Below are 24987 nucleotides of genomic sequence, written 5' to 3' on the forward strand. Positions count from 1 at the left end.
TCACAGCTGGAGGTGAGCGGTGGGTGAGCGAGCAAAATCAAAATCATCCCCCTCCCCCGGTCCGTGGGAAAATCATCTTCCAGGAAACTAGACCCTCGTGCCAAAAAAGTTGGGGACCACTAGTTACATCATTAGCAGTTATTATTTGCAACTATTAGAAGAAATGGGGGCAGTGGGAGGCTAATTTGCTAATTATACACTGGAGGATCATCCTGTGTGAATAATTTGGAACCCAGACAGAACTGGGCCAGATTTATAACTTGAGTGGCAAGATGTCACATTTGCAACATCTAATTTGTTTTCCTCTAAAACCTACTGAGGCTAGGTATAAGTGTGGCAGCAAAAACTGCCTCTGACCTCAGGCTGATGATGCATTAATTAATCTTCAACCAATCTTTACTTCTAGTATGTGCTTTTCTGCAATTATATTTACGTATGAACATACTATATGTCTCCCTGCTCATTATTCCATCTTTTCTGACATCCTCTGCAAAGTGAGAAAACCATTGATGCAAGTGAACATTTCTATTTCAAGAGAGGAATTGTGGATTTTCGGAAACATCGAGGAAGAGAAAATGAATCAGTTCTTAATTTTCTGAAGTTGAAGGTGATGTGTTTCTGTCTTGCTCTGTATTATTCCTTCATTACGTAAACAGAGACTTAGTTAGGAAAACATTTTACTCTGTTTCCCATAAAGTGTGCTAATTATCCACTGGAGTATTATCCTGTGTTTAGGGATGCTAGCTGCTAAATGTCATTCTGATTACAAATCAGACGAGGGGGATCCTGCTTTGTGACACAGACATAGTTCTCTCCTAAGATAAACCATGGAGTCTGAATCATGAGCATTTGTGTACAAAGCGGGATGTGATACGTAAAGGCCTGAATCAAGACAGATTGATGTAAGCGGAAATATTTTTAAACAGGCACGTACCACCCATTTTCTATTTTGCATAGACCAAAGAATCTACGACAGTGGGCCCAAAAAGGTTTATATTGTAAAAGTTGTTTTGAATACAATTGTTCATTCTGCAGCACCCAGAGGAGATGGCATGGGGAGTGGTGGGAGAGAGAGGCGAATTTGATATGGTGGTGATGTCAAAAAATTCAGATTCAGAATCGGCTACTGAACTATAGTGATCACTATGTAGTAGTACTGAGTTTAACCATTTTTTGTAAATGCTCAGGGGAGAAACTAGGTTTTTAAAAATTGTCTAAATATTTGCAGAGTTGGGGGTCATTCAAATCTAGCGAAATGCTATTCTAGACAGGCAGGCACTGTGAAAGAGAAGATATGCCTCCCATTAGTTGCTTAATGGATGGGACATGTTTTTAAATAGGAACTAAAATTGAAAAACAATACTAATAATTTAGAATGTGCAACAGAAATGTAGAACAGTGTGATTAACTGACCACGTAGCTTATATTGCAAATATGCAATGCTCTTTTTAATTTCACTTTTTAGTTCTACTTTCCTTTAATTCCCCCTTCTTTATTTAAATTTCCTTGACACAATTTTATCTTTGTTCCAAATGTTGTGTTTTAGTTGATATTTGAAATTGGTTTAAAATGTTATGTATATTTGTTATTCTGGTGCTGTTTACCAAGCAACTGAAATAACTTCAGTAATTTCAGTAATTTTACTTTTAAAGTAAAAGCAACATAATTGTAGTGCTATTTGTATACTGCTGTGAATTTTCTTTTCTTGAGTATACTTCAAAATAAAATTAAAATATCTATAAATTAGCAATGATTAATCTTAATGTGTCTTTTCATATGCTGTTTACTATTTGTGTTTTCAAGAATTAGAGCAAATTAATGTATTCAAATTTCCTTTACCAGCTGCTGAGTCTTGTCCAGATAAAGAAGAAACAGCTTAAGAGTTTCCAGAATATAAAGAGGGTTTGTATGCAGCATCCGTTATGTCATTGCTTAGTGATGCAAATGTCAGACTCATGGAAGGACAGAGAAAAAAAGCTTTTCATATCGCTGCCTCATTCTGAATTATTCTCTCCCTACTAGCTCTTTGATCTATATGCATATTTATCCCTGCTGCCAAAAGACAAAGAATTTATTCTGTGGAAAAAAAACAAATCCTTCCTCAATGGGTGGGATGGGGAGAATCTTCAAAAACGAATGCTTCAGCCAGACAATATGTTCTAGAGGCCACCAAATGGTTACAACTTTGGTTGCAGCCAAAGAATAGTAATAGCAAGAGCACTTAGACTTGTATACCACTTCACAGTGCTTTACAACCCTCTCTAAGCCGTTTACAGAGTCAGCATATGGCCCCCAACAATCTGGGTCCTTGTTTTCTCCACTTTGGAAGGATGGAAGGATGAATCAACCTTGAACCAATGAGAATTGAACTGCTGGCAGTCAGCAGAATTAGCCTGTGATACTGCATTCTAGCCACTGTACCACCACAGTTCCAGAATAACAGAGTTGGAAGAGGCTTAGAGGTTTTCTAGTCCAACCTACTGCTCAAGCAGGAGACCCAGCCTATACCGTGTCAGACAAATGGTTGTCCAATCTCTTACTTTAAAACCTCCAGTGATGGAGCACCCACAACTTCTGAAGGCAACCTGTTCCACTGATTAATTGTTCTCACTGTCAGGAAATTTCTCCTTAGTTCCAAGTTGTTTCTCTCCTTGATTAGCTTCCATCCACTGCTTCTTGTCCTGCCTTAAAGTGCTCTGGAGAATAGGTCAACCCCATTTTCTTTGTGGCAGCCCCTTAATATTGGAAGACTGCTATCATGTCACCCCTCGTCCTTCTCTCCATTAGAGTAGACATATCTACTTCCTGCAACAGTTCTTAATATAGTTAAGCCTCCAGTCCCCTAATCATCTTTGTTGTTCTTCTCAGCACTCCCCTGAAATTTTGCATCAGCATGCATACTGAAAGGAAATGATGCTATTAATTTCATAATTCTTTTCTATTAGGAAAAGATGCACCTCATTGCACCGAATAAGTCAAAAGGAAACTTGTAATCCCCATCTGTACTGCTTGGATTCTAAACCTATCACAAAGGATATTGTTGAAAGTTGCTGCCTAAAACTTGTTTAGAAGTGAGTTTGAATCAGATGGGGCTCTTGTGTCAGAATGAAGGGAGAGCTCAGGGCCGGTTCCTTAGCTGACAGATATCAAAAAAGTAACAGAGCTCCTTGCTCATTCCATGACAAGGTATTTGGGCTAGTTTCCTTTACAGTAGCAGTCATTTCTACAAAAGCATTAGATTAATAAAAACCTACTAGCAATTTGCTGCTTTTTCATGACATCCCCCACAGGGGCCTGAATGAGACATCCCAATTTATTCCTGGTAAGCTCACTTATCAAGGGCTGGGGGTAAGGCAGCATAAATATAGCTCATAATTAAGTACACCTTTCATCAGATAAATCCCAAATAGCCACCTCATGACTTGTAAAACTCACACTAGCAATGAGCAGCTGGCCTTTCTAAATTCCCCCCCCCATTATCTTTTGGAACCATTTCAGATGCATTCGCTGTGGGCATAAGGCTTCCATTCACTGAATGTTATCTCAGATGGAAAGGAATGAAGATATAATTGCTGTGACGCTGTGCCCAGCTTAGGCTGATTGCAGAAAGGAAACTGGCTGGACATGATCTGGCTTGCTTCGCCTCATTTGTGGGACAGGATATTATATCACGGACGTGTCCTCTGCACCCCACACCCCAAGGACCAATGATGACAGGAATTGGCTTCTATGTCACTAGCCATAACACGAAAACATTCCCTGTTGCAGATGCAACTATTCTTTCTTTTCAATCCTAGAGTACCTAATTTTGCAAAACTGTAAAGCAAGTCAGATGTTTGCAGGGTCACAAAATTTTCAGCAGGCTGGCTTATTTTGATGTCACTTTTGATTTCACAGTGCAGTTTTTCAATCTTTTACTGAATTTTTTTAAGGCACTTTGCGCTTACCCATCTAGATCACTTGATGCCAGGTTTAACTTTTTACTGAAAACTGTTGGGGATGGGGTGTGGTGCATGGTGACATGAAAGTCCTGTATAATATTTTAGGTACGGTAGTTTGACTCACTGACAAGTGTTAAGTCATTTCTTGATATAACAAGAAGTGAATAATTACTGTATACAGGTAGTCCTTGACTTATGACTGCAACTGGGATTGGATTTCTGGTTGTATGTTGATACGGTCATAGGTTGAGGCACCCACATGGCTAGACCCGATTTTACAGCTTATTTTGTGGGGGCCATTAAGTGAATTATTGCAGCCATTAAATGAATCCAGGACTGCTAAGCAAATGCTGCAATCATAAATTGCAGATCCATCCTTCTGAATGGTTTTTTTTTCCTGCTGTAAGCTGACTGTGTGATGCTGCCACCAGTCATAAAGGTGAGCCTGTCAAGTACCTGAAATGAAAACACAATACTGGAGGGGTTGGCATGACATTTTATGATAGCCAGAAGTACTTTATGGGGGTTGTAAAGCACCTTTTCTGGACCTGTATGCATTATGAATGGTTGTTAAATAACCAGTTTTAAGTCGAGGATTAATTGTATGTGAATTAGCTTTTGGAATTACATTGATCTTTCTTCTAAGACAATGTTTCTTGACCTCAGCAGTTTTGAAAATATGTGGACTTCAACTTGCTGGCTGCTAGGGAAAAAAGAAACATGCAACCATCTGTTTTAAATCAGCAAAGTTTTTTTTAAACTTCCTAAACTATTTTTGTTTGCCTTGCATATTGCATCTGAAAGGCATGGATGCTTAAGACTGAGGAGCTGAGTTGTTATGGATAAAATTTGGACATGGTCTTCTATTTTGGTCATGTGTAACTGATACGCTTTCTATTCCTTTAATTAAGACAGCATTCTTCAGTAAATTAGTCTTTCATTTTTAGCAAAGAGAGGGACGGAAACTCTGTGCTGCTCTCTACGGCTTTGGGGACACTTGCCAAAAATATTGTACTCATCTCATGACGGATGTCCTCAGGCTGACTGTGCTGAAGAGTCTCTTATTGCCTCAGCTGCTTTTTTTTTAAAGTACTTGTCCCATTATTGGCTCATATGTTGCTTCACACAGGTTACCCAGCTACATGGCAACCATTTGCACTTTGATAGGCCTTGGGTTTGTTTATTTAAATCAGTTCATGGGGAATTTGAAGCAACATGGCTCTAGATTAATGGAGAAAATCCAGTGGTGGGATTCAGCCAGTTCTGCACCACTTTGGCAGAACTGGTAGATAATTTTTTGTTGCCCAGGCCCAGAATGGACTTCCGCAAGTGGCATCCACACAGAGAACCGGCTGTTCACATATTTGAATCCCACCACTGAGAAAATCTATGTGGTCACTAAGAGTCAACGCTGTCTTGATGGCACATAATGATATTCCTTATGGTGGGAAGGGCCAGGGCTTTGGCAATTCAGACAATGAATTTAGCTATTTGTCAAAATTCACTAATGCTGATTTTGTGCAGGTCTGTAGGGCTTGTGCTCCAAGGGCCCCAACTAAAAAGATACATACAATACAAAAAAGGCTTCAGTCACCCTTGAAAGGCCTGGATGAAGAGCCAGGGTATCCATGTCCTTCAAAACACCAGCAGGGTGGAGCCATCCAGAGGTTACTGGAAACTTCATTTGAGAGGGCAGGAGTTAGATGGGATCTAGAGCAGGCCCTTTCTGTTGGACCCTACACTGGGGGTAGGTAGAAATGATTGAGGAGGACATTGTTGTAAACAGGTCATTTTTGAGTTTCTCCCATGCTATTATCTGACCTCTGTTAGCTGTGCAGAAGAATTGTCCATGCAAATAAACATTCTGACTAATTCAGGCTTTATATATGTATAATGATAAAAACAAAATGCCTTAAATGCCCTTGAGGTCTAGGAAATTTCTAGAAGACCCCAGAAAAAAATTGACTGTCTTCAACTTTAGCCAGACTAAGAACTAAATGAGGGAAAGCAGAAGTTTCCTCTGTTTCTCCAATGTAACGCTCCAGCCAGATCCTGATCCAATAAGTGGAAAGCTTTCCCAGCAGACACAATACACCTCATATCACCTTATTTTTCCTCTACATTTGTAATCGGTCACATCTCAGGTAAAAGCAAGTTTCGACATGAATCCTGTGAGTATAAGCCACTATTCATCACCCTGTTGGGGCATCAGCAGCAAAGGAAACATTCAACATTCAAATATTTCACATTCCTTTATCATGCTCATACTAAAGAGTGGTATGATAATTGTTGTGACCTTCACATAAGATAATAGTGGTGAAATTAAAACCTGAACAGAGCTATGGAAACCAGGTATATTTAACATTTGGATCACAGATACCTGGTAATTCTATTTTTTTTTAAAAAAAAATGTGATTAAAGAATAACAATGGCTAATAGGAAAATAACTGAAACAGAACGGAATGAGATATAGGTGTTGTGGTTGAGTTTTACAACACATTTTTTTATTTATGCTGTATGTCAGGGGTCCCCAACCCCTGGGCTGCAGCCCATTTGGAACCAGGCCAGGCAAGAGGTGGGGTAGCATGCTTGCGAAGCTCCCCACGCATGAGTGGTGGGCTCCTGTGCTTGCGTGCGAAGCTTCATTCGTACGAGCACTAGACACGTGCATTTGCCGCTCGCACCAATAGAGCTATGAGCGCTTCCCCACGTGTGCCTGTCACTCACACAGAACCATTCCCCCTCTCCTCACTGAATTGGGCCACCAAGCCGGAAAGGTTGGGGACCGCTGCTCTCTGTTGTAATTGCCTCATCATGGTGTTGGTGGGGTTGTTTCTGGGAGGGATTTGGAATATATTCTGAGTAGGAGTGTATCCAAGGTCTGAAGCTCATCCCAGCTGCCCAGTTAAAGCAGGCATTAGATTGGGTAGCAGCAACATAGCAGGATGCCGCCAGGGGCAGATGATCACTTTAGTGACAAAAGCAAAGGCGTCAATTGCTACTGTGTAGGAGAAGACAACCCACTCCTGTGTTTTTACCAAGAAAACCACATGGATATAAAATGTTTGACAATAGTGACTTCCGGTGGCTGCGCGGCGCCGAAGACAGCCTTCCCGGGCTGCCCGCGGCTCAGCTGTGTGTTTTTTCGCCCGAAACAGCGCCGATCAGCTGTTCGGGCGAATTTGAAGCCCCCTCCTCGGGAGAAGAGGAGGGGGTGAGGACCCAGGTAGGGGTCGAGTTCTCCGGGGCCGCCTGAGCTTGGAGCTTGGGCGGCTGAAGGATTGAACTCCCCCGAAGCCTGGGTTGCTCCCAGCTGGCCAGCGTCTCTGCTCCGGACTTCTTGGAGCAGAGCCAGGCATCTGCGAACCACCCCTGCCTGAAGAAAGGATTATGGATTAAAGGAGCAGGCAGAGCGGTACAAGAGGAAAAGGTGAAGAGGATTATTTTACTATACTCTCCAGCTTGATGGACTTTTTAAACTCTAAGTGAAAGTGCGTCACAATTGAAAAGTAAAAGTAAAAGATGGCGGCTAAACCTCCCCCTAAAACTCTTCGGAGTGGTGGATCTTCTCCGGTGCAACAATCATCATTACAGGCGTTGCACCCTCCTGATGTACTGACACCGAAGGATTTACGAGATGCACTGGATAAACATGCCCAGGTACTTTTGGAATCAATTAATCAATCAATTGGTGATAAATTTGCACAGATGGAGGAGAAATTGGAGAAACTGGAGGAGAGAATGGAAGAGAGGATGGAACAGAAGTTCAGCGTGATGAAGGTAGACATTTTGTCTTCAGTGCATAAAGTGGCGGAATGTGTGGAAGATTTAGATGAAAAAGTGGATGATTTGACCCAAAAGAATGCAATATTAGAAGCAAAAGTACGGGAGAATGAAAATTTAAGAGACAAAATGGAAAGGGAGTTAAGCCTTGCTCAATATTACCAGATGCAGTTTGCTGTTAGAATTAGAGGTATAAAAGAGGATATTAAGGAAGATTTAAAGCAGCTGGTTTCTGAGGCTCTTGAAGTGGTATTGAACCAGCCAGCATCTGAAATAAGAGCAGCTATGGATAAAGTGTTCCGTGTGAATTCATGGATTGCCAGACAGAGAAAGTTGCCTAGAGATGTGGTGGTATACTTTGCAAAAAGAGAAATTAGAGATGAAGTTATACAAGCTGCCTATGATGCTAAAGTTGTGATTGCTGATCAAGAAGTCTTGGTTTTAAAAGAAATCCCTCCAAAGATTTTAAGGAGAAGGAAGGACTTTACATTTCTTGTGCATGAGCTCAAGCAACGAGACATAAGGTTTAGATGGGAGATTCCAGACGGGCTGATGGTGATGTATGAAGGCAAAAGGTATCGGCTGATTACTGTGAAGCAAGCGCGTGATTTCTATAATAATGTCTTAAAAGCAACCCCATTAACACTTCTGGAAGCTGCAAAGGGATCTGGAGAAGAAGAACATCAAGAGGATGAAACAGAGGAAAATGGAGCTGGAGGAGATCAAGTTATAACTTCTTTGGATGATCCTAGAGAGCAAAGGGTAACGCGTGCTGCTTTAAAACGAGCAAAGAAAATAAAAGAACAAGATCAGCAAAAGTCCTCAGAATCTTCACAACGTACTCATAGCCAAGCAGTGGGAGGAGCACGGCCTAAAGAAGTTAGTCCTATTAAAGCTGTGGTCCAAGAGCTTTGGGAGGATATGCATGGCAACTAAATTTCTAACCTGGAACGTTAATGGACTAAATTCACCACAGAAGAGGAAGAAAGTTTTTCAATATTTAAAACAATTTAAGACAGATGTTATATGTTTGCAAGAAACGCATATTAGAGTTTTGGATCAAAAGTATTTATTGAACTCGAAGTTGGGTACGCAATTTGTTGCTTCTGCAGAAAACAAGAAAAATGGAGTGGTTGTTTATGTTAAAAGTGCCTTAACAGCAGACTTAATTGAAGCAGACAAGTATGGAAGATACGTCATGATAGAGCTGCTGTTGGAAGGTAAAAAGACACTTTTAGTTGGATTATATGCACCTAATCAACAACAAGATGACTTTTTTAGTTCACACAAAGCTTACCCAGTTGGATTATAAATCTTTTATTTTTATGGGGGACTGGAATGGTGTTTTGGATGTACAGTTGGACAAGGCTGGAGTTTTCAAGCGCACTCCAAGTCATGCTAGATTGCCTAAATCTTTTTTTGAAATGAAGGATGACCTGGAACTGCGAGATATTTGGCGTGAGAGACATTTGCAGGAGAAGGATTATACTTTTTATTCTGATAGACATCAATCTTTTTCGAGGATTGATTTTATTTTGTTGACTAATGATTTTTTTTTGAGGACCAAAAAGGTGAAGATTTGTGCAAGAACTATCTCTGATCACAGTCCAGTTTGGTTAGAGATTGATAAGGAGATAAGAGACAGGCGCTCGTGGCGCGTAAATGAGAATTTGTTTAGAAATCAGAGAAATGTGGAAGAATGCAAACAGCGGATGAAGGATTTTTTTGAGACTAATATGTATAAGGGTACCTCTATGGATATGGTTTGGGATGCTAGCAAGGCCTATATGAGAGGGGTGTTGATATATATGAATAATAAACATAGACGTGCAGTGGAAACTAGAAGGAAAGAACTGGAGAATGAAATAAAGGAAAAAGAAAAGGCTTTGATTTTGAACCCAGAGGATGTTAAGACCAAGAAGGCTATTAGATTGCTAAGAGGACAATTTGATAAATTAATGGCTGATCAAGTGGCGACCAATCTGCGGTTTGCTAGGCACAATACTTTTTGCAACGCTAATAAACCAGGCAGATGGTTAGCTTATAGATTGAGGAAAAAACAAAGGGCTTCTAATATAGATAAGATTGAGTATAAAGGAAGGGTTGTGTTTCAACAGAATCTTATTAAGGATGCTTTTGTGGATTTTTATTCAAAATTATATGCTAAAGAGGAAATTAATGAAAAAGATATTGATATATATTTGGAGAATGCTAGCATCCCGGTTCTTACACAAGTACAAAAAGAGGGGATTAACCAACTGATTACAGAAGAAGAAATTTTTACAGCAATTAAGGAACTGAAGGTGGACAAAGCACCAGGTACGGATGGCTTGACTGCGGCCTATTACAAAAATTTACAATTAGAGATGATAAAACCGTTAAAGGAACTGTTTCAGACAATCCAGAGGGGGGGAAAGGTGCCACCGTCTTGGAGAACAGCTTTTATTTCTTTGATTCCGAAGGAAGACCAAGATGCTACTCAAGTTAAAAACTATAGACCGATATCGCTTTTAAATACAGATTACAAGATATTTGCTAAGGTTTTGGCTAATAGACTGATGAGGGTTCTGCAACAGGTGATTCATGGGGATCAAACGGGGTTTATTAGTGGTAGGCAAATGAAAAGTAATGTGAGGCATATAGTTGATATGTTAGAGTTTTTGGAAAGGAACAACCAGATCGCTGCGGTGCTAATTTTTTTAGATGCTGAAAAAGCTTTTGATCAATTGAATTGGAAATTCTTGTTGAAAGTTTTAGATAAAATGGATTTTGGGGAAAATTTTTTACAACTGATTAGGGCATTATATCAAAAACAAACTGCCCGAATTATAGTCAATAATAGTTTGACAGAGGCATGTAATATTGAGAAGGGCACAAGGCAAGGGTGTCCGTTATCGCCCTTGTTATTTGTGTTAACATTAGAGATATTATTGGTTAAAATTCGGAATTCGGAAAAAATTAAGGGGATACGAATTGGAGATCAGGACTATAGATTGAGAGCATTCGCAGATGATCTGGTTGTTACAGTGACCCAGCCAGAGAACTCTGTTGTGGACCTGATGGAGATAATAACACAATATGGGAAGGTTTCTGGATTTAAAGTTAATACACAGAAAACAAAAATTTTGGCTAGAAATATGACAGTTTCGCAAAAGGCTCTCTTAGAAGGATTAACTGGATTTGAGATTGTTAAAAGGGTTAAATATTTGGGGGTGATTTTGTCGCCCTCTAATACAAAGCTATATAAAAATAATTATGAAAAACTATGGGGGAAAATTCAAAAAGAACTGGAGAGTTGGGAAAAGTTGCAATTGTCTTTGTTGGGACGGATTGCAGCAGTAAAAATGAATGTCCTGCCTAAATTTTTATTTTTATTTCAAATGATACCGATTCTTAAGAAAGATTCTAATCTGGAGGAATGGCAGCGAGGTATCAATAAATTTGTGTGGGCAGGGAAAAAGCCACGAGTTAAACTTAAGATTATGCAGGATACTCGTGAGAGAGGTGGCCTTAAATTGCCTAATTTTAAATTATATTATGAAGCTGCTGCATTAGTAGGAATAAGTGATTGGATTAATTTGACGCAAGGGAGGTTATTAAATCTTGAGGGCCATGATTTGTTGTTTGGCTGGCATGCATATTTGTTGTATGATAAGAAGGTAGACAACGTGTTTAGGGTGCATATTTTAAGACAGGCATTGTTGAGAGTTTGGAAGAAGTATAGACATAAGTTAAGTTGCAAGATACCATTGTGGGCAATTCCAAAACACGCAATAGAAAATATACATGCTGGCTTCAAACATGATGTGACTACGTACAAGGAGATTCTTAGCTTGGAAAGAAATGTTTGGTGTCTGAAGTCATATAGCCTCTTGCGAGAAGAGAAGGTTGTTCAAAATTGGTTTCAATATATTCAGTTACGGGCCAGGTGGAAAGAAGACCAGAAAAATGGATTTACAATCACTGATGAAAATTTGATAAAGCAAATTAGAAATCAGGGACCTGCACATATCAAACGGATATATCTTGCATTGATAGAGATTGACTCAGAAACAGAGCTTGTTAAGGATTGTATGATAAAATGGGTCCAAAACATTCAGGAAGTTATCACAATGGACACGTGGGAAAAGATTTGGGTGAGGAATGTAAAATTTACTCAAGCTCAAAATCTAAGAGAGAACTTTTATAAAATGTTTTATAGATGGCATTTAGATCCTAAAAAGCTTGCAAGTATGTATCCGAATTATCAGCCTAAATGTTGGAGGTGCGGTGATGAAGATGCAACATATTTTCACATATGGTGGACATGTAAGAAGGTTAAGGCCTTTTGGATAAAAGTTTGGTGGAATATGCAGAAGATCTTTAAACAGAGGATAAAGTTTTGTCCGCAATTTTTTTTGTTGGGAATAATTGCAGACGCTACAGTTGTGGACACCAAATTGATGTTGAATTTAATTACGGCAGCAAGACTTTTGATAGGCCAATATTGGAAGAAAGAGGAACTGCCGACTATAGAAGAGTGGACTTTAAAGGTTTCCGACCTGGCAGAGATGGCGAAGATTTCGGCCTATTTGAAAGACCATTCGCAAGAACGCTATATTATGGAATGGAGGAAATGGATTGAGTTTATCCAGAACAAGTATAGGGTTAAGAAGTTTTATGTAGCATTTGAATAAGTCTTCTTTCGTTTTTCTTTTTTCTTTTCTTATTTTAGTTTCTTTTTATATATATTCAATATTACTAAGGCTTGTTTATCCTATATAAGCTAGAGAGTGATGGATTTTAGACTTTATAGTTGTTAGTATATGATTGTTTATGATTGTTTTTTATATATATACCTTGTATTTAGCTCTGGGAAGTCGGGGGGGGGGAGGGGGGGGAGGGGGGGAGGTAGGGGGGAGGAGGGAGGGGGAAGGGGGGATTTTTAAAGGAAAATTGTATTTTAAAACTTTTCAATAAAAAAAAAATGTTTGACAATACAGTGCCAGATGGTGGGCCCCTCAGGCCTGATGGCACTCAACATAGTAAAAGAGAGCTGAGGAACTTTTGAAATACTAATCATGTGCTAGATTAAGACCTTTGGGGCATTTCGTTGCTGATGTTGCCATGCAGGAAAAGCAAATCCAAAACTGCAAAGGTAGAATTACAGCAGGAACGTGGAATGTAAGAAGTACGAACACAGTAAAAGATGAGATGAAATAACTACAAATTGATATATTTGACTTCAGCAAGATGGAGATGGACCTGGATGGGACACTTTCAGTCAGATTGCACTATTTATTATGCTGGGCATGAAAAGCAAAGAAGAAATAGTATTACTTTTGTAATTAGAAAGGGTATAGTAAGAACAATCTGTAGCTGTGATGCAATCAGTGATGAATAATACTGATTTGTGGTCAACCATTTAGTATGACAATTATTCAAGTTTATGAAAGAGAAGGTTGATTACTTCTATGATCAACTCCAGTTTGAAATCGACAAAACATGCAAGCAAAATGTCACTGGAGACTGGAATCCCAAAATTGAAAGCATGAAAGAATAAAATGCAGTTGAATTTTATGGCTTAAGAAACCAAAATTAAGTGGGAGATGGTCTTATCAGTTTTTACCAATGTAATGATTCCTTCACAGCTAACACTGTCCCCAAACAACCAAAGTGACACCTCTATACATGGACATCACCAAATGGAGTATATAAAAATCAACAGACTATGTTGTTATTAAATGGAGATGGAGTTCAATTATAGCATCAAAACATGGCCTCAAACTAAACGAAGGAAAAAAGCCAGTCAGTTCCCACAATACGATCCTGAACACAGACCCACCATTTTCAAAGAGAACGAGAGGAATTATGGAATGAACTTAAACAATAAATGTTAAGGATGAATGTGAAAAGAGACTACCAAAAATGAAGAGGGAAAAAAAAGCGAAGTGGACATCAGAGCAAACTGTGGAAATTGCCAGGAAGAAAAAGGCAAAGCCAAGGCAGAGAAACAAAATCTCAGGAAAGAACTATTGACAAAACGTTTCAGAGAGCTGTTAGAAGAATCATGAAGCATTACTACTACAACATTTGTAAAGATATTAAAGATGGAAACAGACAGTGAAAACAAGGAAGACTTTCAAAAGATGTCTGAATTCAGAAAGAGGTTCCAACCTTCAATTGGAATGCTAAAGGATGCCGAAGGACAGATAGTAACTGAGAATTTGGTAATGGTTTTCAAGGCCCTACATGGCATGGGTCCGGAGTACCTTGGGGATCACCTGCTGCCGGCGTCAACTTCCCTCCGCCCTGTGCGTTCCCACAGAGAGGGCCTCCTCAGGGTGCCACCGGTCAGAGAATGTTGTCTGGTGGCCCCCAGGGGGAGGGCCTTCTCTGTGGGCGCCCCGGACTTATGGAATCAGTTGCCGGTTGAGCTCCGGACGCCACCTGACCTTCGCTCCTTCCGACGTGATCTGAAGACCTATTTATTTGAACAAGCCGGCCTGGCCTGATGGGGGATGTGTTGGGGTTTTATTGCGTTTTTTTACACTATTATTTATTGTTTTAGCTTGGGCTTGTATTTAATTCTCTTTTAACTTTTGTACTTTGTATTTTATATGTGCCCTGTTCACCGCCCTGAGTCCTTCAGGAGAAGGGCGGTATACAAATATAATAAACTAAACTAACTAAGATCAAAGGAAGATGGAGGCAATATACTGAAACACTTTACAGTAGAGATATCAGCATCCAAGATACCTTAGAAGATATTCCTTACTTACAAGAGTAGTACTAGCACTCTGATCATTAGGAACTGATTGAGGATCCTCTAAAATATGGCGAGCAACAGAAGAAGAATCAGTTAAGATTCTAACCAAATCTGAAGAACAACACAGTGGCCAACTGACTGGATGAGGTCAGCCTACATTCCAGCATCAAAAAAAGGAGGCTTAACAGAGTGTGCAAACAATTGTACAATATCCTTAATTTCACATTCTGTACCCGTAAAATAATGCTTAGGATCATCCAACACAGATTAAAGTTTCTAGATGGAAAAAGATGTTCAAGCTGGCTTTAGAAAGGTTGAGGAACAATGAAACATAATTACTGGTGCATGTTAAATAATTAAAAGCCAAAGAATGTGGGGGAAAAAGTCAGTATGTGCTTCATCAATTACAGAAAAGCCTTTCATTGTGCTGATCATGTCAAGCTGTGGAAAGTGCTCAGAAAAATGAGAGTACCAGAAAATGTCATGGTCTTCATGAGAAACATATACAGCCAGGAAACCACAATATGGACAGAACTTGGTGAAACAGATTGTTGCCAGAGTATTGTAACTAGACTGTATACTGTCCCCTTATTCATTCAGCCTATATGCTAATACACATATACACACAAACACACACACAAAGGGAAGCTAGATTGGAAGAAGATGTGTGTAGTTTTAAAATTGGAGGAAGGAATAGCAATAAATTGTGCTACCCTAATGACACTACTCTGATAGCTGAATATGCAAAGGATCTGCAAGCCCTAAAGCAGTAAAAAGCACAGTGAAAAATGGGACTAAAATTAAGTATAAAGAAGACCACAGACAGAGCAACCAAACTTAGAATTGGCAATTAAGATATCGAAATGGTGGACAACTTCTGCCTTTTAGGCTCAACCATCAACAGTAAAGGAACAAACTGTCAAGAAACACATTGCAGACTAGCACTTTGTAGAGCAGCCATTAAGCCCTTGGAAAAGGTATTCAAATGCCATGTTGTGGCTACACCTACAAAGATCAGAATCATACAAGTCATGACATTCCTGTGACACTCTATGAAAGTGAAAGTTGGACTTTAAAAAAAGCAGGTTAGGAAGTGGACATTCTGGTGAGAGAGAAGTTCCCTGAGGATGGATTCCAACACAAGTCCAAAAGCTTGGAAGACTAAATCTCTGGTCCTGGTGACTAACCCAGATTGGATCCTAACACCTTTGGACTTTGATGTTGGAGAAGACTCTTGAGAATACTGTAGACAGCCAGGTAAACAAACTGGTGGATCATTGAACAAATCAACCCAGTTTTGCTTATACTCCTTATAAGCAAGTGGTGGGAATGTCATCCTAAGCGCTACCAGGCTCTGAGACCCAGAATCTGGTAACATTTAGGATTTGATTATACAAGAAAGGTTGAAATCTTGAACATGCAGCCACAACCTGCAAAAACCTGGTAGAGTTTATGGATAATCTGGCCAGCAGCCATGAAAACCCCCATCCTCTAGAATGTCTTGTCATCAAGAACAAAGATTTTTTTGTATTCTGGCCTCACCAGTGTAAATTGCTTGCCCAATCAGCATAATAATTCCTGACTGAGAAAGGCCAGCATTTCTGCTATAGTACAAAAAAAAAAAAAAAGAGTTCTCAAGCCAGAATGGGGAAATTGTGTAGAAACAGAAGCTTTGGGACCTTTACCCTGTTCATCTATGACCCAGCGTTTACCCCTTTAAACGCCCACTGATTTTCCGCTGCGCCAATGGGATGGAAATGCGAGAAATTCCATGGAATTTCCTCAGAGCTGCAACAGCTCTGTTACAGGAAAGAGACATGGCTAGAGAACGGCCTTCTCTGAGCAAAGAACTATGTCATCCCATCTCTTGATTGAGAGCCCGTATTGTATTTTCCTTGTAGGGATAATCCTCTGATACTCATTGGCTGGTCTGGTGTGAAGATACAGAATGTTCAGTTACTCAGAGAACAAAGTTGTCAACAACAATTGTTCCCAACCCAATCCCCATTTATGAAAAGACGTAACTGTTTTTCAATTGGTTTTGTATTTTTTTTTTAAAAAAGAGAGAGAGATGGGCTCAGTGAACAAACTGAAACTTTAAACTAGAAAAGCTTTTTGATTCACCTGTTGTTCATCATCATACCTTTCCCATTCCAATGGGATTGTAGGTATAGTGGAGTTTTACATTTTTTTTTGTTTTTTTTTAAAAAATAAAGTACAATTGGGTTTCTATCATCACAGCCTCCCAAATACATTTAAAACTAGGCTCCTAGTCTACTGTGCTTGCCTGTGTGCAGCATATACCGAAAGAAGAAAACCTGTTTTTTGTTGCTGTTGAGAACTGGATTCCTTTGTGGCCAATCTCCTGGGTGTTCACAATGATTGCCAGTGTTGGGCAGAACCCAGTGCCAAAAAATGGGCTCTCTTTCACTCTGTGATCCTCCCAATTCATTGTCTCTCTTTCAACAGATCCCATTCTTCCCCTCTCTTGATCACCCACTGACCAGTTGGCTGCCAAGGAGTCTGGACTGATGGTCTGCAAGGAGCTTTTGAAATAAAGTTAAAAGTCATTTATGAATCATTTATTTGCTTTTTTTAAAAAGAAAATTACCCCATGATATCACAGTTCAAAACGACCACAGTAAAGCTAAATTCTACTAACTCTGCCCAACCATGAATGTACTCTTGACCCAAAACAGAAGAGGTGAACATGTAAGTCTTCGAAGCATTCAACCCTGACATCCTTTCCCCTGCTTCTTGTATTATATTTCATGCCTTTTAACGCATGGCACTAAGGCTGGATTGATTTAGCAATAGCACTAAGACTTATATACCACTTCACAGTGCTTTACAGCCCTCTCTAAGTGGTTTTACAGAGTCAGCCTATTGCCCCCAACAATCTGGATCCTCATTTTACCAACCTCAGAAGGATGGGAGGCTGAGTCAACCTTGAGCTGGTCAGGATCGAATCGCTGGCATTGGGCAGAATTAGCCTGCTCCACCATATTTTATCCATATTTTATGGAATAAACCACAATGGCTAGTTAATTCAATAGTTACTAAACGTTTTTAAATTTTGTACTTTATGTTTTTTTTCTTTTTTAATGGTTGTGAGCCACCCTGAGTCCTTGGGGAGAAGGGCGGCATATAAATTTAATAAAACTCAATCTCTACTAACCATTGAACTCTCAGTTTCCCCCATCCTCAGTCAGATAAGGTATTGTGTTGTGATCCAACTTCTACAGAACGATTCAGATCTTAGAAAGATAAGCCTATGGACAGGGATCCTGTCAACTGCCATTTTAAGAGTCACTAGCAATCTCTGAAAACACAGCCCAAGTTATTGCCTAAAGAGCAAAGCAAAAATATGGGATTTTTTTCCTCCCCTCCCTAGGCACAAATGTGTCCGCTGCACACATCAATGAATAGTAGTAGTACAGTACTTACTGGGGAAAGAAAACCATGAAAAAGAAAGTGCAAAGTGGACAGAACCCTCTGGTTAAATTCTTTCTGTATGGCATCATAACAAACAAAGAGAAAAAAAATCCAGAATAAATACAGCATGAATCTATTTCTTTGTATCAAACAGCAGGAAAGTAGTGGGCCTTTTTGGGAAACCATGCAACTCTAAATATACATGAGACTTCTGGAAAGGATTGGTCAGTGATGACTTTAGCAGGCATCCCGGTGGGTTGAGTGTGCTTTCCTGAATGCATCCCCCAACCCACCCACCCCACTCCCGCATTCCTTGCATCAAGGATCTGCTCTCTCCTCCACTGCTGACACAATAACTCACTTATGCTTCGAGGGCTTGCAGAGTGCTGAAGAAGGAAGGCTCACAAGAGTTCATCGAGGAACTTCCCATTTAAGACAAAGTATGCAGGAACTCCAAATTGAGTTTATTTCTTTAATAGCAACCGTAGGGAACCAGCAGACCTTCCTTCGTTTGCCTTTGGCCATGGCCAAAATCCCCTGGTTGGGCCTTTGCCCTGGTACTGTACATCCCCATAAGATTGTCACCTCATCCCTAAGCTCAGTGGGTTAGGACGCTGAGCCTGTCGATCAGAAGGTTGGCAGTTTGGCGGGTCGAATCCCAAGTGCCGCGTAACAGAGTGAGCGCCTGTTACTCGTCCCAGCTTCTGCCAACCTAGCAGTTCAAAAGCACGTAAAAATGCAAGTAGAAAAATAGGGACCACTACGGTGGGAAGGTAACAGCGTTCCGTGCACCTTTGGCATCTAGTCATGCCGGCCACATGACCACGGAGACGTCCTCGGACAAGCGCTGGCTCTTCGGCTTTGAAACGGAGATGAGCACTGGCCCCTAGAGTTGGAAACTGCTAGCACGCATGTGTGGGGGAACCTTTACCTTTACCTTTAAGACAGAGTGAAGTCACAGAAACCTGTGCTGATGTTAAAGTCATGCTCCCCTCACCAAAAAGAACTAATTTTATGATCAGTGGGGAAGATACTAGGCCAAAATTCCTCAACCATGCGAAAAATAAAAATCCCACCATCTATTAGTTATCTTTGACCTATGCTGCACGCACACTTTCCTGGGATGCAAGTGGCCCTCTTTAGCCCAATCTGGGAGTAGGAGAAAGGTCCTGCTTGCTACAGTACTGGCAGCTCCCTGTGGCTGTTAAACAGCCGACCAACAATTGAAGGTTTTCTAATGTAATTCTCAGCATCTTCTCCAGATTATAATTCTTGGTGAGAATCCATGAATTATACTTCTATTCAACTCCACAATTTGCGCAATGTAACTAGGCATATGCAGCTAGAAAAATATAATGAATTATATTGATCTGTCTATGTCTGTCAATGAGGAACAGCAATAAAAGCTGATTCAGACATAATTAAGGCTACCAGATGTCCTAAATAGAGGACTTGTTCTAATGTCCTCCAACTGGCAGGAATAACATTACAGAATACAGCATACAGAATTGGAGGTGACTTTGGAGGTCTTCTAGTCCAACCCCCTGTTCAAGCTGGAGACCTTATCTCATGTCAGACAAATGGTTGTCCAATCTCTTCTTAAAAACCTCCAGTGTTGGAGTACCCACAACTTCTGGAGGTAAGCTGTTCCCTGATTAATTGTTCTCACTATCAGAAAGTTTTCTCTTAGTTCTAGGTTGGTTGTCTCCTTGAAAAGTTTCCATCCATTACTTCTTATCTTGCCCTCAAGTGCTCTGGAGAATAGGTTGACCTGCTCTTCTCTGTGACATCCCCTCAAATATTGGAAGTCATCCCAGTTCTTCTCTTTCTTAGATTACGCAAGATTAAGGCAGTTGCATGATAAATGATAAAGCAGAGACATCACCCTGTCAACAAAAGTGCATATAGTCAAGGCTATGGTCTTCCCAGTTGCAATGTATGGCTGTGAAAGTTGGACCATAAGAAAGGCTGACCGCCAAAGAATTGAGGCCTTTGAACTATGGTGCTGGAGAAGACTCCTACGAGTCCCTTGGAATGCAAGGCGATCAAACCGGTCAGTCCTAGAGGAGATCAGCCCTGACTGCTCTTTAGAAGGCCAGATCCTGAAATTGAAACGCAAATACTTTGGCCACCTAATGAGAAGGAAGGACTCACTGGAGAAGAGCCTAATGCTGGGAAAGATTGAGGGCAAGAGAAGAAGGGGACAACAGAGAATGAGGTGGCTGGAAGGAGTCACTGAAGCAGTAGTAAAGGTAAAGGTAAAGGTTCCCCCGCACATGCGTGCTAGTCGTTTCCAACTCTAGGGGCTGGTGCTCATCTCTGTTTCGAAGCCGAAGAGCCAGCACTTGTCCGAGGACGTCTCCGTGGTCATGTGGCCGGCATGACTAGATGCCAAAGGCACACGGAACGCTGTTACCTTCCCCCGTAGTGGTCCCTATTTGTGTACTTGCATTTTTATGTGCTTTTGAACTGCTAGGTTGGCTGAAGCTGGGACGAGTAACAGGCACTCAGTCTGTTACACGGCACTCGGGATTCGACCCGCCAAACTGCCGACCTTCTGATCGACAAGTGTCCTAACCCACTGAGCCACTGCATCCCTTGAGCCACCACGTCCCTGAAGCAGTAGGTGTGAGCCTTAATGGACTCCAGAAGATGGTAGAGGACAGGAAGGCCTGGAGGTCTTGTCCATGGGGTTGCGATGGGTTGGACACGACTTCGCAACTAACAACAACAACAACAATGATAACTGGGAGAACTGGCTGTTTTGATAGGTTTTGAGCAGCCTTCCATGAGATGTCTGTTACCTATGAGTGTGGGTTTAGCTCTCTTTAGCTCTCTTTCAAAATAACTCTCAACTCTCTGTCAAAAATAAAAAAGCCCTCTGATAAAGAACTGAATGATGGGCTAAAGGAGATGCCTTGAAAAACCAGACAACTATTCCAAAGTTACCAGGCAGCTCCCACTCCAAAAGTTAGCTATTTAACAGGCTTGGGTTTTGATAATGGGTAAATCTGCTATACCAAACATGTCAAAACCATCTGCCAATCACAGCACTATTGAGATAGTTGGATGGTTTCGCTAAGTTAGTGATGTGAGAAAGAAGGACACTGAAGCCACAAGGTTTAATCAATGACTTTGTCCCGCACACCCCAAATTAGGACCCAACTATCTTGGGGTAAGCTGTTATAGAAGCTATCAAACCAGATCTGCATTGGCAACAGGGATAGCAAATTCATGTCAGTTTTGTTTTCCGACGGCTTAAGGATGGGGAGGCAGCCCTTTCAGCTCTGCTGAGTGAAAGTGATCCTCCAGAGGTTGTTGAACTCAATTGTCACCGTCTTTTAGCTAGAGCTGCTGAAACTGTGCAGCAACATCTGGATGGACATCTGTTTCCTTATGGGGAAGAAGCCTGAAGTAGTATGTACAAATAGGAATAGGTCTAATTAGATATTGTGAGCTTTACTTCTAATTCCCCGTTTATAAGATTTGGTGTTGTTATGCATCAAAAGAGGGTAGTTTTGGAACCAAGTTACAACTTACAGTACTCATTGTATTCATGCCTCTTCCCTATGTGTGTATAAACAAGCATTGTCAAAAGGCAATAGGGAAATGTATTTCTATTGTTCAAGGGATCAGCGAGAAAGTGGAAATCCTGTTATGTAACTGGAAACCACGGAAAGGGGAATCTATCTTGCTAAAATAATTTGAACCAGCAAATTTAGCTTGCTTCCTTTCCTAGTAGCAAATCAATCTGAAGTACATCCAGAAGTCAGTATCCCTCACATTTTCTTTTTCTATATTTTAAAATGAAGGTTAATTAGAAATAACTAATAAACAACAACACCATGTAATGCATATTTTCCTAAGCCCCATTAAAAGTTGCTTCATTATGGCATGATAAAAAGTTTATGAACCATGTAATCAGAAGAAATTGATCCTGAGTACTCTTACTCACCCTCATCATGGAAATGTAAATTAGGAAAAAGAGGACAGAATGAGGATTTCTTAAAGAAGTGTGTAATGCCAAATGAACAAAGTAACCTTTGCCAGAAGCTTCATATGTATAAACCACCCTCACTTCCTTTTAACTTTTTTCCAGAACATTAGCACCACCTAGTGTATATTGAAAAAATAACACAATTTGACTGTAAATCTATTTTTTTCCATACTGTTATCCAGCTACAGATTTTTTTTCCCCTCAAACCAAATGGACGAAATTCTGTGTAATGTCTAGAAAAAGATAAGGAGTTGTACAACTAAATGTTAAAGCTAAATATGGGATTTTCATATCAGTTACGCTTCTAGGTATGCTAATTAAAAGATTTCATAGATCCTTCTACAAAATGAAGCAAATATGAAGGCCTATATTAATCAATGCTTTAGAATGGGTGATGTCTTTTCAATGACTGGAAGGGACAGAGAAGAGTGATAACATGCAAGGTGCAAACTGTGGAGCTTAGAAGTGATTCATCAGAATTATTTTTCTCCCGAGCCTGTTCCCTTTAAATGTACTGAATTAAAAATGATTTCTAATTTAAGATGAAGAAAAGTGATTTATATTTTCAATGGAGCATTGAGGTCAGGCCAATGCATGCAGGCTCTGACTTTTCATAGACAGCTGTCAATTCTCTGTCAAATCATGAACTCTATAGGTTCCGGATACACTGAAATTGATGTTTGATGTTCAACGAACATGGTATGCAAGTAAATTCTGTGAGGAAAAGATGAAAAGTCACTAGGAAATTTAATTTTAAAAAGCACACAAAATTTTGAGCTTAAGGTGAAGTTCTTAAGTTTCCATTTTTGGACAGTGTTGTAGACCTTAATTCACTCTGAAGTAAATACCTTGAGAAAGTCTATCAAAAATCACTGTATAGACTGATCAGCAGCTAAAAACCTCAAATGTGATGTAGGCACTGGTCAGTGACCTCCACAAAACCATTTCAGCTACTAGGAGGTGATAGCTGACTTTAACTTTCTTTGACCCTTTCAGCACAGGAATCCAGAACACACAAAGCCCGCTCACTATGATCTAAAAAAGATGTTTCTTCAAAGCATTTTATTCTAAGCAAGATATTATGGCAAGACATTGCCAACAGATAAATGCCAACAGACAATTCTCAACACAATTTCCCCATTGTCAAGAGAAAGAGAAGAGCTCAACTCCTGGTGACCTCATGGAAACTTCTAAGCGGTTTTCTTGGCAAAATGCAGAATTGGATTGCTATGTCTTCTTCCAGGATGTTTTCGGCTTCCTACTCTACAGCCCCGCTACTTCCTGTTAGGATCCACCCACGTTGTGGGGATGGGATATAGCTGTGCTATATTTTCCATTCTCTCTAAGGCACAAATTAGGGAGTGTTAACTGTTCAAATCAAGGGCAGAAGGTACGGTAAGTACACTACTGTCAATGGACAAAAACATCGAGAGGAAAACTGTGCCACCTAGTGGTCAAATGTGTATATTTTTATTATTATAATAGCTTGCCTTCGGAGATGTAGAATAAAATAGTACAGGTTGCCTCTGCTTTTGTCTTTTATTTAGATTTAGAAGATGCTTTTGAGAAAGATCCGTTTAGAAGATGCTATTGAGAAAGATTTCTCGAAATGCAGCAGCCTCTCTTTCTCTGTAAAATGAATTAGATTTTATGCTTCGGGCAGTTTGAATAATTTACAGCTGTGCTCTGTCTGCCTCCTTCTATGATTTTCTACTTGACGTAGAAATAGAATTTCTAGTTTTCAGGTTTGCAATAAGATAAAATACATATTTTTTTCAACTGGCTAAATACAGTTTTCTGACTCAAAACCTAGCAGAATGGTCACCTACTCGGAAGATTAATCTGCATTTTAAATCTAAGTATGTTGCACAAAACAACCTTAGTCAATAACATATTTAGTGAGAAAAAAAGAAGGAAAAAGAATAAGAGTGGAGGGTAAACATAGCCCTTGTTGGACAGGGTGGGAGGAGAATTAACATTCAGTATGTACTTTGATTTCTTAACCTTCTTCTAAATTAGGGCTGCTCTGGAGCAATTTCTAAAATACTTGTTTAAATTCACTGATCACATGATCTAGCACACAAAAGACAAATACTTGAGCAGTTCACTGTTGCTTTTTTCATTTTAAAGCCTGCTGGGACTAATCTCTTATCATATTTCTAATCGTCCCAGAAGAATGGATCCTGGGACCTGCACTTCTTATATTCTACTAAGAATTGCTCTCCATTCTGGGAGCTAATAAAAAGGCGAAGGCAAAAATCTCCTGGTGTTGATTTCATGGACACTGCCTTGTACCATTTTTGGCAACATGCAGAATTTGTTTGCCACAGCACTCCATCAAGATGTATTCTTGACTTTTCAGGCCAGTTGACAGTATTTCTTGGTTATCTTCATCTGATTATCATTTTGTATTGATCCTACACAGCTTTTTCAAAATCAGCCAAGGCTGGTTAGGGTGCTTCCCCTTAGCTGAGCTCAGAAGGAAGAGGACTTCTCCAACGGGATAGATAGCAAAAATAATAAACAGGGATAAAATCCTGTGAGGGGGTCTTTGGTGCTCTCTGAACTCTCAGTCCATGAGTCATAAAAGAGCAGAGGTTGCCTACACCTGACCTATACTATACCTGTGCATTTGGTTTTTCTTGCCTAAATCTAGAACCTTACTTTTTTACCATTGAATTTCATTTTGTTAGATAGTGCCCAGTGTTCAAGTCTGTCAAGATCCTTCTGTATCTTAAGCCTATCTTCTGGAATGTTGGCTATTCCTGCCAGCTTGATGTCATCTGCAAATTTGATGAGTTCCCCATCTATCCCTTCATCCAAATCATTGATGAAGATGTTGAAGAGCACTGGGCCCAGAACAGAGCCCTGGGGCACTCCACTACACACTTCCCTCTATGTAGATGCAATTCCATTGAGGACCGCATGCTAAGTACGGCCGGTCAGCCAGCTATGAATCTGGTGGTGATGCTGTCTAACCCACATTTTTCTATCTTATCAAGCAGTAGGTTGTGGTCCATATACAGGCATATTTTATGTTTGTATATAAATCTCCAAGAAGCCATTAAATGACAAGGGAAAAG

At 40.1% G+C, this 24987-nt stretch overlaps 1 protein-coding gene across 1 annotated transcript in view; it reads right to left on the reverse strand.

Annotated features, from left to right (window-relative positions):
• Positions 1-24987, reverse strand: part of SLC67A1 (solute carrier family 67 member 1) — a gene marked incomplete at its 5' end in the record, with an annotated part of 72520 nt that overhangs the window by 42895 nt on the left and 4638 nt on the right. The window lies entirely within an intron of this gene.

Source organism: Vipera ursinii (genome assembly GCF_947247035.1).
Source record: "Vipera ursinii genome assembly, chromosome: 1".
Classification (NCBI taxonomy): Eukaryota; Metazoa; Chordata; class Lepidosauria; order Squamata; family Viperidae; genus Vipera; species Vipera ursinii.